The sequence below is a fragment of the Ornithodoros turicata genome, chromosome 3 (genome assembly GCF_037126465.1).
Source record: "Ornithodoros turicata isolate Travis chromosome 3, ASM3712646v1, whole genome shotgun sequence".
Classification (NCBI taxonomy): Eukaryota; Metazoa; Arthropoda; class Arachnida; order Ixodida; family Argasidae; genus Ornithodoros; species Ornithodoros turicata.
In genome coordinates this window covers 44,008,110-44,024,090 of record NC_088203.1, presented here as the reverse complement: position 1 = coordinate 44,024,090, position 15,981 = coordinate 44,008,110, and the positions used below count along the sequence as shown (strand labels likewise).

The following is a 15,981-nucleotide window of genomic DNA, read 5'->3' as shown; positions in this document are numbered from 1 at the left end:
TACTTTGAAGATGCAAATATACTGTCTCACTTCCCCTCAAGACATCATAAAAAGGTATTGGCAATGCTTCAACTAATAATAACTGTACTGGCGTACGACGAGAGTGGAAGAGTTATCTGTCACGGCAGAGTGATTCCCCAATCGTCTATTGTGGAGTTATTGCAGTACGAACTTCACAATAAGCAGCTTGCTTGGATGAGAGGTGACGTTTCAGCTACGATTAATGCATATCTGACTCTCGACGCTCTTCGAGTGCACGGCAGGAAGCGAAAGTGTTGATAGCTGCCTACTACGATCCACAACATGTTGCCAGTTTTGGCGGAATACAGAGACTTGAGCAAGGCATTCGTGTAAAGAAGAGCAAAGTTGTCAAGTTTCTGGAGACGAGTGACCCTTACAGTCTGCACAAAGAGTTCAAGAGACCTTCGGTGTTCCGTAAAATAGTAGCTCTTGGTGTGAAGGAAACCTTCCAAAGCGACCTGAAGGATGTACAGAAACTTAAACATCATAACAGTGGCTTTCGCTATTTGCTATTCTGCATTGACGTTTTTTCTCGCCTTCTTGCAGTTGAGCCCATTCGTAATAAAAGACCTCCTGAGATAGTACGTGCTTTAAAGCTTGCCTTTAGACGAATCGGAACACCCCGTCTTCTGCATACGGATCGCGGGGGCGAGTTCGTCAACAGTTTAGTGCAAACGTTTTTAAAGAAAAAGGGTATTCATTGGTATAGCTCACATAGCCAGTACAAAGCCGCGCACTGCGAGAGGGTTCAAAGAAGTATAATGTCTACACTATATCGTATCTTTACATATCAGGGCCACAAACGATATGTAGACATCCTACCTCTCGTAGTAAAAGCATACAACAATCGAATACATAGATCTCTTTCTGCTAGACCTGTGGATGTAAACAAAGGAAATGAACACATTTTTCGAGCGAGACTCTACCCCACCCCAGCTGGACCACCAAAGAAACCTCGATACAACATTGGAAATATCGTGCGAATTGCTAAATACAGACATCAGTTGGTAAAGAAGTACTCAAGTTCTGCAACAACAGAATTGTTTATTGTGGGTGCTATCAAACTGGGTTATCCCAATACCTACCTATTACGTGACCTGAACAATGAGGATATCATTGGTGGTTTTTATGAGAGCGAACTTGAACGAGTGCGACAAATTCCAACAGTAGAAAAGATTATAAAAAGACGAGTCAAGAATGGTGAGCTTCAGTACTTGATTCACTCTGGTGACAGCTCGAAGTGGGTACCGGGAAATTATCTTTTTGATTGACTGGCTGAATATGGACTGTTCACAGACTTCCGATGTACCTGAGGGACGCAGGACTATCGAATACCTCGATTTTCGAGTGCAAGATCTGTGTGGAAAGCCTCATGCAACGTGGAAAGAAATGGTGGACTGCAGTTTGACAGAGGGATCCGACCCAGTGATAGTGGAAGCCTTTAAAGGGACTATCGCATCCATCTCGGTCGATTCCGAAACTTCAGTACCACAATATTTCTCAGTGACCTCTGACAAGGGCCGCGAAAACCCCAAGTGAATAGGTCGCGTATGTGCTGAGCAATCTAATGAAATACATCGAGAGAGCAGACGACGCATAATGAGGTCCCTCTCCACCGTCTCTCCACAACGCCTTGATAACGTCACGCTCAACAGCGCCAATGAGAGCGCTTCTTCCCGCACAGCTGATCGGTGGGGCCGCGGGGCATCTGGATGCGAGGCGGCCGGCAGACACCAAGCGTAATGTCGGAATCGTCGTAATACGAAAGTGACGTCGCGTCGCTTCTAAGCGATTCTGGGGATTACAGCGTTGAGGAAATTGTGTTAGATTACGGCCCTTACTCCACAGACCATCTGCCACTTGACCCTGCCGCAAGTGAAAGTGCAGGCAGTGAAAACGAACCGTCCGATGGCGACGACACTTTCAGGTAAGCCTATCATATCCGATCGCTCATGATGATTGTGCACTGCTGGACATTTTGACATTTGTCCACTTGGAAATGACAGATGCCTCTGCACTTGCTGTACTCCAGTGGAACCTGACGAACACAGGGTGTCGGTTGCCTCGGAAATTGCAGGGACAGTTGTATCGCCGATCACCTGCTCCCCAATGGCGTTTGTCTGCGGAGGGAGCTCGCTGGTTCACGCACCCATCTTTTGTCGTGATGACCGACGCGTATTTTTGAGCGACTTGACAGTAGGTACAGTGTCAAAACACTTCTCATACGTCGTAAATGGCGTGATTTCATTCCCATTTCATTCCGAGCACATGGACAATGCTTTACTAAAACTTTACTGCTCTTAGTCAAATAAATAATTACTTTTCTTCTTTATTATTGTTTTACACAGGCGCCTCCGATTCATTGCGTATTGTTTCTTCACAAGCTGGATTTATGGGTACCTTGGCATAAGAAACCGAAGGCGGATACCAGGACGCAGGATCAGGACGCTGTACCCATCAACTTCATATAGTGGATCATACGAGCAACATAAGTGTCAAGTGGGCCACTGTATGCAGACCAGGCATATCCATTGTAAGACTTATCGTTATTGTCATTGTTGTTTTTGTATGTTCATAAAAGCTGGTTTCCTATTGAGAAGACGTAACTGTGTGCACTATCAAAACATTATCGATGGTTCCTGCTTTTCATAACCATATGTGGTGAAGAAATGTTGCATTGTGAAGTCACAAATTAGTGAGCAGTTATGCTGGTCATAGTGTTAGTCATATGTGCATGCACTGACCGTTTCGAAAGTTTTAACCTTTGTAACAGTTCAAGAAGCATGTCTCACAAGCAGTGGAGACTTGTAGTCAGATATTGCAAGTACAGTGGAATGTGTAAATAATTTTCATTGCAAATCATTCTGGAGTACAAACCAAGGTTATCACACGACGAGGACAAGCAGTGGTTCTTGTGTAATGCATATTTTGAATACCACCTTTCAGCTTCACCATGGAGAGGTTTCTTTTGTACCACGTTTTGCACCTATGTTGGGGAAAAAAAAAGAAACTGGTGCGTTTTGCCCTGAGCATGGATTTATGCTTCATTTCTAAATGGAGGATAGAGGTTAGTGCCAATGTGTGTATTACCACAGTTTTATCTCCTCCTGTGTACATGGAAGCTTTGTGAACATGATACAAATATTAAATGTGTCAAACAAAAGCTGATTACATTATGTCAGTAGATTTTATTTCCCTCCTCCGTGCTATCTTTTCAGTTGCTGTGCGGAGAGCTGGCATTTAGGTTCATGTTGACAGGGTGGTAACAGGGTCTTTCCTTCTATACAATATACGAGCAGTGCAGATGTGAAGCTTGATGTGCTGAAACAAGAAAAAACTTACTATCATGCACATATCAAAGCCCAATACCACCATATTCTTGAACACTTGGAGTGTCCTCTGTGCACTGTAACTGGAATTGTACTAAAAGTCACAGGTGTGCATATATAGTTCATTAGACGCCGTTCATAGCCAGTTACTAAAATTGCATTTTAAAAAAGTTCATTAGAATCACAAACACAATTCAGAAAAGTGTTTGCAGCTGGACCAAAAACAATAATGTGCATATTGGAGGGTTCATAACGCAGTGTTTGTCTCTGCATAAAACATGTGGTGGCCCTGGAAAGGGTCTTTTTTTTACTTTAGTTTCTCTGGCTCATTCAGTGTGTGACGCAGGGGGAAGCCTCACTACTAGAACCTAAAAATAAAAATTCGCTATATAACAACATCAAGCCTTCACAGTATGTGAGCAATATATATCACTCGTAGAGGCTGATACTCCGCATGAGCTGCCGGTTTCACAACATGAACGTTCACTCTGACTCAGAATTCAATTCATTCACTGTACAACACAGATATTACACTTTCCTAATGAATAGAAGCTTGTGATACTCACCACCTGAAGCAGATTGCTGCTACCATTACGATCAAGCTGCCTCTCTCCATCTGAGATAGAAATTGAGCACTTGATGTTGGACAATATGATGCATAAAAGTATAATGCCGAATGGGGCTATTCTGTTGGAAAGCTGCCTCATTGGCTCTCTCTTGCTCACAAAAATGATGGTGAGTGCATGCTGGGTTACATGAGCAAAGAAAGATGGGATAAACTTTTTCTTAAACTTTAGTATCTTTAATTGATAAATAGATAATTTGATAAACTTTTGAATATTGCAACCGGAAAAGTTAGACGGATGCCGTCAAAAAATTACGTGAGGTGCTAGTGGGGCCTAAGGGGGTCTGGTACATCATTGCCGGCCGCGGTTTATACATATTCCGATGCACATTCGGAAACAACATCTGGAAACAAATGCTTACCTGCTCATCCAGTACGTCGGTGGTGTCCATTTGCTCATGGAACAACGTGGGCACAGCATAGGGCTTTAGCCTCTTGCATTTCGCTGACACTCCCATACGGGATTGCAATAGGTCTGCCTCCACGTACGCTTCGTCGGCAAACTGCGAGGAACAAACGTGCCGAACGTGCAATTCTTCTGCCACAACAAGAAGCCTGCCGGCGATTGCTGCTTCGAACTTTCGTTTGGCGTCCCTGTCCTTGGGTTCGTGAAATGTCATTTCTGGGTTCGCCCCAGACGATTTTTTGCCGTCAGGGAACACCACGACGCGTTCCCGAACTCAACGACATGTTGCAATTTCACCACTGAGCGACATTCACAGCACTTTCGAGGAAATAGGTTGTTTCATACACGTAGCCATGCACGACGCCATCTCCAAAGCAGACGATGTCTCCGACAGAAAATGGGGGAAAGGCGCAGGCGGCGCGCCGCCCTCGCATTGGTCCTGTTGGCTTCTACGTCACAATGATGTCATCGGCGCTTTCGCTGATCGAAAAAGCTCGTTTATTTAAAACGCAAACATTTCTGAGCAGTGAAAATCGGTGACATCGATTGTCGAATGATGCCAAGCATTCTCGTAACCATTTCCTACCCATGTCTCCGGATGCGATAGTCCCTTTAAGGTAGTCACAGACATGGTGCTATTTCAAACGATGCCAGATCCCCCTCCAAGTAGGGATGTTTGGAAGATTGCAAAGAAAATCTATGCTGGAGTCCACAGTGGCTGTTCACTGAGGTCGTCCCCAGGAGGTTTGAAAGTAATCCAAGACTGGGCATGCACAATTGACAGTCTGTGGATGAAGTGGATGCTATACGAATTGCTGAAGAGAGTATGTTTCATGGAGTATGCCGTCCGCTCAAAACTTCATTTTGTGGCAGGCTACATTAGTATGATGACCATTGACCTTCTTAAAAATAGACTGTTGCCTAAAAAAATTCCATGTAGCAAAAGCGAAACAAAAATTCTCTTTAAAGTCTCGTTCTTGTCATTTCACTGTGTGACATGGATAAGTGCGGGTGGTTTGTCACTTCTCTTGGATTCCATATATGTCTAGCAATAGTACTGATATTACAGTTTAAAAAGCCACAATTTTCCACTGTACTTCAACAAGGCAACTGCACCCTGGAGGTAGAACTGGAGGAATACGTTTATGTGCACAGGTGCCCCTCGGACTTGCTCTCCATTAGAATGTGGGATAAAGATGGTCGAGCGAAGCGCTATGGTGTTACACTGACACAAAACGAGACGCGCCAGTTGGATGAATGTCTCCATCGAATCAATGTTAATGAAACATTTCATTACCAGCATGAGTGTTTGCAAGTGTGTTGTCTATGTGATGAACGCACGTTGACACTCCGTCGCTGTCCTGGCAACATGTACTCTCTGAGTCGAATGGTTGGCAGACGACCTTCCGGCTATGGAATTTCCCTGTCGAAAAAAGCCATCACTTCACTGTCCTTATATCTGAATAATAAAAGTGTTATGTCTTGAAAAAGTATGTCTCTAAAGCTTACCATGTTCGTAATCCTCACAGCGTCAGCTGGGAGGGATTTTCATTTTTCCTCCTCAGGAATTTCTTCTTATGTAACCACGCGAGGATCGATTAGTATCGGCCCTCCAGAAAAAAAGAGAAAGATGGTGTGATTCGTGCGCCTTCCCCCTCCCAACGGATAACAAGTCTCAAGGCTGGTTAGCAATCAGGTAGGAATCGCCTGTGAAATGCGTAAGAGGGATTCTGGAGAAAAACAAAGAGAAGCTAATTTACATGAGTTGCATTGCAAGTATGAGGAACACCAATACTGGAGTCACGTTTGGCGAAAAGAAACTATTCACTACTTAAGAAAGACTAAATAAGATTTCATTATCTACACGTACGTCTTCGCAAGTCAATTAAAAAAAACTGTCAAGTGAACGTAATTTATAAAAGATGCAAAGCAGCCAGGTACAGTCGTATGAGGAAAAACCAATGCCAGACACGCATTCGAGATAGCGATCAAGGAGAAAAAGAGGTTATTCGTTGATCAAGTCGCCACGGGGGTTGTTATCTACATCCTCAACAAGATACTTTGTACGAAAACATGCAAAGAGGAACTAATTCATATGGGTTACACGATCAAGAGTGTAAGGAAAAGGCGATATGATTAATTGCTACAAAGAACAACGAAAGAACGAGAGAGATTAGTCAGACATAGTTGACTATATAAGGTTACTTGATAGCCACATGCCGTGTGTCAGTGTAAGTCTTCAGTGACCGCCGGCATGTCTCGTAAGTATTCTTCCTTACGTACTAGTGCCGCCTTTTCGGGTCACTATGACTTGTTAGCATAAGAGAAAATCACTTATGTATATAGCACGAGAAGTATGATATATCGAATAATATATTTGGGAAGCTTTTCGAAAAAATGACTGAAAGAGGGTTCCACTTTCTAGGAAAGACATATCTTTGAGGTCTGACTTGCTCGGAGTTGCTGTGCTTCATGCATCAATGTAGTCTTCTATGAGTAGGTGTTTTGTAGGACCTTTCCAAAAAGTTTTTTCAACTCACTGGAACGCGCACTTTCTAGGAGTATCCCTCCGGTCCAAATAGTCATGTCCATGATTTTGAGTTGCTGTGCAGCTGTGCTTCAGACATCCATGCAGTCCCCTAAGGGTAGGTGTGGTCTTTGCAAAGCTCTCTCGACTCAGTGGAGCGTACACACTTTTTCTAGGATCACCATCCAGGTACATTTTTCGTCAAATTGTTGTGCCCATGCGTCGAGTTTGTGTGCATCAGGAAAGCATGTAGTCTTCCACGGGTATGTGTCTTTGTAGAACAATTCAAATAATTTACTCACCTGAGCATAATTTTTTCTAGGATCATCCCCATGTCCATTCAAAATGTCGTGTCCATGCTTCAAACTGCTGTGCTTCATGCAATCGTCTTACAATGAAAATAAAATATAAAAAACTAGACATATGTTTGGTTATCAATCACTTGCATGAGCCGGGGCGGGGCCGGCGCGAGATTGGTCTGGGCTATCTTGCTCTCAGCGTACTGCTAACAGCGCCTGGCTAGTTATGTCACTGCTAAATACGCACTGCTCCCAGGCAACGTCTGGAGAGCTCCCAGCGTCCTGCTAACAACGTCTGGCTAGCTATGTCATTTGCTAACTACGTACTGGCTACCGTGCCCGCCGCCCCCAGCGTAGAGCAACGTGTTGCTAGAATTACGTGATTGCTCCCAGCGTCTACTGCTCCCAGCGTCTGGCTGGCTATCTTAGTGCTAACTACGTACTGCATGCTCCCAGCGTCCTGCTAACAACGTCTGGCTAGGTATGTCATTGCTAACTACGCACTGCTCCCAGTGTAGAGCAACGTGTTGCTAGAATTACGTGATTGCTCCCAGCGTCTAGCTAGGTATCTCAGTGCTAACTACGTACTGCTCCCAGTGTCTGTAGAGCTCCAAGTGTAGTGTCGCGTGTCGATATAGTTACGTCATAGCTCCGAAAGTACAGTTCTAGCACTACTGTGCACGTGTGAAATCTAGACCCATTACAGGAAGTCAACATGACCACATATAAAAAACTGGTAGTTCTCAGATGAGAATACCATGATATCCGCAAACCCAATGAAACAACAAGTGACATGAATAATGGCAGCTGTCCAGTCTCGTGAAATATGTTCGCGTACATGCCCGACCATGGCCGGCGTTGCCAAGCCCCTAACCGGGCCGGGCCCGGTGGCTGAAACCCGAGCCCGGCCCAGGCCCGCATTAAAAGCGCAAAGCCCGCCCGGCCCGAAATCATATGATGAGCAGACATCATGGTTATGCTCCACATCTTTGACATTACCGTATCTCGCTTAGGGTTTTCGAAGCAACATCCTATCTAAAGTGGACGACTAAACAGTCGCATCCAACCCGCATGGATCTGCAACAGTTCCACACGAGCACACGCCAAAACTGTTAGCGAAAGCAGTTCAGAAACGAAAACGAAACACATTATGATGTAAATGGGAATCACTGAACGTGGATGTTCATGATGTTTTGTGAAATTTTGGAAAAATTCGAAGGTGCTACCCATTTATAACTCGGGTGATAAGCATTGTATTCCAGTTATCGCTCCGCTTCGCTTACCAGCGTCCATATAACATTCTCGAGCATATCATGTTCAGTTCACTCTTGACTCTTCGGTTCCCCCTGGCTCGATTACACGCAAGTTCAGGGTCAGACAACTTAAGGTTAAGGCGAAAGATAATGCGTGCTGGCGAACGCCATACCCTCACCCCCACCCCGAATTTTTTTTCGCAGTTTAGATTTTATAGTGTCCTGTATGGGATAGTTGCACAACTTCGGGTGTTATCTCAGAGTATCAAGGCCCTCCACCGGCTGAGCTCACACCTTGCCAGATAAATGTGACCGTGAGTTCCGTGGCCCAAAATGCCGAGCAATGGGTTACTGTCCTTCTGACGTGGTAACTACCAGTTCGTGCACAAAAACGTATGCGGATATCGATAATAACTGTGGTTTATGTCGCCAGACAACTGCGATCACGAGCGAGGCTATCGAACTAACTCCTGGGTGGTTTTATTTATAATCGCATGATGCCCGCCGGTCACATTTTACATTTCTCTCTCGGGCTTGTGACGAGTTCTCCTAAACCCGCTGCCCAATTGGGGTGCGAAAAAATAAATAAATAAATGCGCGCCCTGTGGGACCAAAATAAGCAAATATTTTATTGCATATCCTGAAAGAGCTGTCTTAGCTATGTTACTACAAAATATCGGAAAAATTTAAGATGTTCTTTTTGGGTAAAAACTGCCGCGAAAATGAGAATTTTCCCCTACAATTCCGTGTTCACGGCATTGTTACGGGATAATGGCTGCAGATTAAGCAATGTATCTAACGTCAAACGAAAGAGCAAAGAATGATATTTCACCTCATGCGAAGAACATCACAGTCGGAGATCCAGGGTATCGGCCATGACCTTGCAAACGTGCGGTAAAGACTATCAGTTGCGTTTTCGAGATTTTTTTTCGTATACTTTTCTCTTGACCATATAAATCCACCATCCACTGTCAGCCAAAAAAAATCGTTCAAATGGGACATCTCTTTCAAGAGATACAAGGTCACAAAGTTGGAAAGCCGCGAAATCGCACTGGTTGCTTCGAAGAGCCGTGGACAGAGAAGAAAATATCGTGGAGACCTGCGATCAGGCACCTTTTGCATCTCTTTGGGGGTGGGATAACATATATTTTTTCGAGAGAAATAAAAAATGTGACCGGTAGGCATCATTCGATTATAAACGGAACTACCCTCACGAGTATTCTCCCAGTAGAATGGCTTCTACTTTTACATGAGAGGACTGATGTTCTGAGGCTGGAACAACATAGACAGGACAATCAAATAAAAGGCCTCAAGTTGCCTAAGAAATTGAAAGGGTTAGGCAGCTGTAGGACTCGAACCCACATCTTCTGGATTTCTTAGGCAACTTGAGGTCTTGAATGTGATTGTCCCTTCTATGTTGTTCCAGCCTCAGAACATCAGTTCTCTCATGTTCAACATTTGCCGCTTGCGTCGATCCCTGTCGTATGAATGTGTGTGAGTGTGCAAAAATGTAAGGGTGAAAGGAGGATGAGTGAGAGATAGTGACTGGTTTGTCCCTTCAGATGACGCACCCTGGAAGTTGCTGACAAGGCGTGTTGGCTTAGCTGAGTTGGTAGAGTCCTGGACCGGTAATCCAGAAAATGTGGGTTCGTGTCCTACAGCTGGCTAATTTTTTCAGTGACATTCATCTTTCTACTTTTAATTACATACAGGGTGTTTAATTTTATCCTTTACATAACTTTTATGAAAATGTAGCACAGATGTTTTTGCAGAGATGTACGGCCAAGCGGACATCCTTTCGAAGGAAGTATATACAGGGTGACAAAACGTGTCATTCGGACTTTACCAAGAAACGGGGCGACAGAGAAATACGAGGTAAACGGCATTTGTGTATCAACTAAATTTCCACCTTGCGAAAAATTTTCATTTGATTTTGATTAAAAGAAATTTCTTTAATTGAACTTCAAAATTCCCCAAGTCAACATAACGTTTTTTTACAGAACGAGAGAGCCCGTAGCGAAGTTAGTCGGATCTACCAAGAAATCCGTTCGATATTGCAAAGGCAGGAGCATGTTCTCCTCTCCGTGCACCTTTGCGACTGATTTGGTGCTCCGTTGAATACCCGAAACTTTGAAGCTTCAAGTTCGGGACCTTTCTTTGTCAGTTCCATTAGCAATATCAAACGGATTTCTTGGTGGATATGACTAAGTTCGCTACTGGCTCTCTAATTCTGTAAAAAAAGTTATGTTGACTTGAAAAATTTTGGAGCTCAATTAAACAAATTCAATTTCTTTTAATCAAAATCAAATGAAAATATATTTCCAAGGTGGCAAATTTAGCTGCTACACAAATGCCGTTTACCTCGTAGTTTTCCTTCGCCCCATTTTTTTATCAAGTCCGAATGACACGTTTTGTGAAAAGCCCTGTATGCTACTACAAGACGATTCACTAATTGAACCTCTGTATGCAATAAGGGGATAACTCGATTTATCCCATTTTTATTATTTTTGCTGTAATGACACATACATACCAGTATGTACCCGCCAAAGAGAATTTACGACCGTATTTCAATTTATTGACCCGCTACAGGACGGTAAAAAACGGGAAATGCATGCATGCCACTGGGACCGCCCGCCAGATCGGGCCCCTTTTCTCGGTTTTGTATTTTTCGACTTTAATTGGAGAACTGGGGTTAAAAGAGATATAGCAGAATTAGACTATCCTCGTTGAAAGCCATTCCACATTTTACAACTTCGGAAACACGCACGAGCATTAAATATACATACAGGGGTTCGGTACGCAAATGAGCCCAAACCGAAACCGCAGCGATGGAGCAAAGCATGGAGCACAGCGCTCATTTCACGTCACGGGGTCACGTGATTTGGTGCGATGGAGATGACTGGAGTAGGTGCCGATCTCCTGTCCAGAAAAACGATTTCCAGCCCAGATAACCCTTCATCGCTGTAGATAATGCGCTTTTTCAGTTTCGGCTCATTTGCGTACCGAAATTCACTGATGGATATTTCACGCGCTCTTTTCTGGATTTTTAAAAGATAGCAGAATGGCATGGCTCGTTCAAAATTATTCTATCTTTTGCCTAAAATTCCTTAATTAAAGAGCTAATTTAGAGGACAGCAGGAAAGAGTGGAGGACAGGAGGATTAGTATGCGCCCTGGGCCGGCTTCATGGGGAACTGTGCCGACATTAGCCTGGAAAGTGATCGGGAAACCCAGGAGAAACCTCAGACAGCACTGCCGGTGACAGGATTCGAGCCCGTGTCACCTCCCAGTCTCTGCGTAGAAAGCGATCATCCTAACCACTATGCCACCGGAGCTCGTCAACTCACGATTCCGAATTCTTTCCATAAAAGTAAGCAACAATCAAGACCAAAACCACGTTAATTTTAAACTTGTAATATGAGTTCCTCTCTCAACACATCCATATCCAGGGCAACGTACATAAAGAAGAGAACACCCGTCGGCCAATGAGGCTTTCGGCGGGATTTGTCTTCAGTAACGCAAGTCGCTAATTAGTAGATTAATTAGCAGATCACAACAAGTTGACCCGAAGCCCCAACCCAAGTCAGAAAAGGCAGCCGCGGTATAGGTACCAGACTCAAGTAGGACAATCTATGCAGGAGAGAGACACTAGATTTATTATTGGAAGCCATACCGCGAGTGTTTCGAGATATTTCGGGCAACACTGTGCAGAAGTAGACACGAAATTCACATTGCCCTTGAAGTACGGCGTCAAAATTACATTGGGTGTGCATAACATTCGGTCTAAAGTATGCAACGTCTACGGCTCGCAGTATGGAAACCAAAATCACAACGAATAAATGCTGGCTGGACACATGAGCGCAGACGTGTACAGTGACTTGAGTAGGGTATTTCAGTTACGTATCCCAAATACTTTCGCGTGTAATTTGCTATCTTGCAAATTCTTTCAAAGGACCTAGTAAGATTTGTTTCAATATCTGTTTTCCAAGTTACTTTGAAGGCATGTAGTTCCTTGTGCGTAACACGGACGAGCGAAAAATTTGCTTTAGTTTCGGTAATGCGCTTTGTGCTGTACATAAACATGTACATTCGGGCATCCACCTCACTTTTGGGAAGGGGGCAGGGTGCAGCACCTTGGGTTTGGGAGCGTGCATGAGACAATGTGCTGTCCTGAAGGGTATGCTGGTATACCATGGAGAACCCTAGAAGCAGGACACAAGACTCGTGCAGAAAGACGTTGCTAGAGCGGGCATGTAAAATATTTCTGAGAATAAAGCAACGATAAGAAGAGAGTTTCTCGTTTCTCGAGAGCGTTTCTTCGCATCTGCATGTAGAGCACCTGTCCAGTATTGGCGGAATGTGTTAAGAGAAATAAATAAATAAAACGAGGTAGGCTCTCACATATTAATTTGGAAACTCAGATCCTGCGACCCAGTCATCGGCACGGCCTATCTTATCGGAATTTTGAGAATATATTCATGTACTTTAAAGCAGGGGTCTCAAACACGCGGCCCGGGGGCAGCATGTGACCCACCTGTGGCCCGAAGGCCCTTGACTACCAAAGAGAAGGACTCCCTCCTAACGGTTATCCTATTAAAGAATTTAATCATAGAACAACAAAAACACCCGCAGACAACTGCAAGTCACTGAAAAGGTTAGCCAGCTGTAGGGATCGAACCCAGAAGTAATCCGGAAGATGTGGGTTCGATCCCTACAGCTGGCTAACCTTTTCAGTGACTTTCATCTTTCACCGTTGATCCTCTTGTAGTTGCTATTGGAGAGGATTCTAGTAGAGTGCGGGACAGCTTGTCATTGCTGGTTCCGGGAAGGTCTGCCGAACAACCGGAACAGCCCTCCAGTTGCATTTTAATGATGATTGTGGAGTTTCATCTACCCCATTGCTGGCGGTGGTGTAGTGAAATATAACGTGTCGTCTTCCAAATCCAATCAAGAATTATCAATAGGAAACCAGATTTTTAGGAATTAGTCATGTCTCGCTTATCCGGAGTTCAGATATCCGAAAAACTGGTCATCCGGACTACATTTCCAGGAGCAGCTACCATTCCCAGGACTGTTACCATTGAACTTCGTCTCAGTTATACGGAATTCGTTATTTGTATCCGAACAGCGAGTACGGGGAACAATCTTCCAGAACCTAGGTCATTCTGACTCGCGTATCCGGAAAAGTGAACGTCCTCTGTTGCTGGCATGTGTTATTCGCAGCGTTCCGGAAAAGGGTCACCAGGCCATTCTGTACTGTTCGATTCCCCACGTCAAAAGCGTGCAGCCCTATATTGCAGTGACTTCCCAGCACAGCAAAACTAAGTTTGCTTTTACACTTTTCTACAGAATCGCTAAAGGACTACTTAAAGCGACAGTCGCTGCTGCCCTCATCAGTTCCGAAACTGTAGTGGTATTTTATTCCTCATTGATTACGGGTAATAGTTCCGCGGGTCTTATGGTTTGATAAGGCTGAGACGCTTGTGTGACGGCGGTCTGAGACATGCGAAGCAAACGAGCTCAGAACGAATCGCATGCGAAAACCGTCGTCCCAACGATGTTTTTTTTTCCTGCTGGGGCCGGCTCTGCCGCAATTGTAAGTGGTTCGGGAGAGAAAATTGGCGAAACGAGACTGTCGAGCACGAGAAAATACTGTAATACTTGTTTGATATGGACGTTTCCAGGACATGAGAGCCACCAACACCCTTGGGGCTATGACATAGCGGATTGGAACGGCGCCAGAAGAGCCACGGAGTCTAGGAGTCCCTAATATAGTGGACATGACCATAGCCATGCGTGCTTACTGTCATCGACCTAATTGGTACGATCGGTTTCCATTCAGGCAAGAACACTGCCGAAAATATCAGGACCAGCCCGCGATGTCGTCTTCAAACACCAGCTGCACACTCCACTGAGGTACAGGGACTAACAAGGACAGGGACAGGCAGCAGAAGTACAAGGTGACTGTGAACACCTTTTGGTGCGTCTACTAAGCAGCCACGTGCACTATGCAGCGAATTCGAGCGCCAGCAGTGCTGAAACCTCCGGCGCTGGAAGCCAACGGAACTCTCGCACAACAGCCACGCAAGTTATAGAAGAGGATGGCGCCTAGCTGATGTGTTGGTAGGCTTGATATGAAAGTCCAGAATAAATTGTGATGCATGCCACACACACATATACACACGCAAGAAAAGTGTACTAGCACACATTGTGTTGTCTTGGTAGCTCAGGGACCATACCTGCAGCATGCGACGAGAAACAGCCCTCGATCCAGTCTTTCTCGCCTCTTGCATTTTGAAAGCTGTTTTCGTACAAGTAACATGTTTTGATCACAAGGAATGTCTCTGGGTTATGTGACGTACCCATTCGCGGTCATCCTCCCGTCGGCGCGCTCCACTGCTATACCGAACTGCTTTGCGGGTAGCGACGCTACCGGACGTGCACACCAGCAAATGAACAGCAAAATTCAATAACATTTATAAGATGTCATCGTCTAACGAGTAAGAACACCATATAAAGAACTCATGGAGTCAGTAGCAGAATATAAATCTAGTGCACCCAAGTCAAATGAATTTTGTTGCATTACGTCTATGGAGATTACGTCGATTTCTGCACGGGGCCCATTTTTGGACCATGATTTTTTGACAATTTTTTGAATTTTTGAAATGTCATCGCCTAATTTGAGTCAGTACGTCGTCCAGGCCGTATATCAACCACCGCACAACGTGTGAATGTTATCCCTAATGCACCCAGCTCCTTCAAAGATGCGTCCCAGACGAGGCTCCCTTCTTCCACTGTTATCGTAATACGCGTGCGTCGAAACCGCGGCCGAAAATCTGACAAAAGAGTTCGAAAGGCGAAAGGACATTTGATATCAAGTGTTATTGCGGACCAAGATGTCTGCTCTGACGGCCGGCAGGACGCGGATTTGAGCAAAGTCACCGACTAGGGGTGCAACACTGGAACGAGATCCGGGTTCGATACTTTGGCATATTAAATAATTAGATTATGACATCTCAATTTTATGTTCGATGTTATTGCTTAATTAAAGTTGAACAAAACGTGATTTTGGCAGGAGCTGGCAAGCTAGCTGGTGTTGAATTGATATTAACATTGCCTTGAGTTTGAGGGAAAAGACACAGGACGAGATGAAGCTTTAATACAGAGAGGGCAAGGGAGACGGGGTAAAAAGAAAGTACACTCCGGCGTCTCGGCGTAGGTGAATATGAGGCACAAAGGAACGTGTGTGATCGCAAAAACTGTAAAGGTATTCCAAAGCAGTACATATTGCAAAAAGGACTAAAAAAATAAAATAAGAAAATATATGAAAATGTAAATATACAAGCGAAACTGAATAAGGTACGGAATAAAATGTGCGAGTGTCTCCCATGGGATTAGTCAAGATTAAAGAAGCTATCCGGGACTAAGGAGAGCGACAAAGCCTTCTGGGATGACAATGCTAGGTTGGCTCACACATCCTTTTGTACAAGAGATTTTGATTTGATTTGATTCGGGTTTTATG

General features: G+C 44.5%; 1 long non-coding RNA gene across 2 annotated transcripts in view; it reads left to right on the top strand.

The window, feature by feature from the left end:
* Nucleotides 1-14,638, top strand: part of LOC135386962 (uncharacterized) — a 40,863-nt gene extending 26,225 nt beyond the window's left edge. Inside the window, exons 3-4 of one of the 2 annotated variants that reach the window (XR_010420739.1) lie at nt 14,302-14,419; nt 14,474-14,638. This is a non-coding gene — a long non-coding RNA (uncharacterized LOC135386962). Of the gene's footprint in view, nt 1-14,301 lie in introns of both variants that reach the window. The other variant, XR_010420738.1, reaches the window with a different exon arrangement.
* The last annotated feature ends 1,343 nt before the right edge of the window (nt 14,639-15,981 follow it).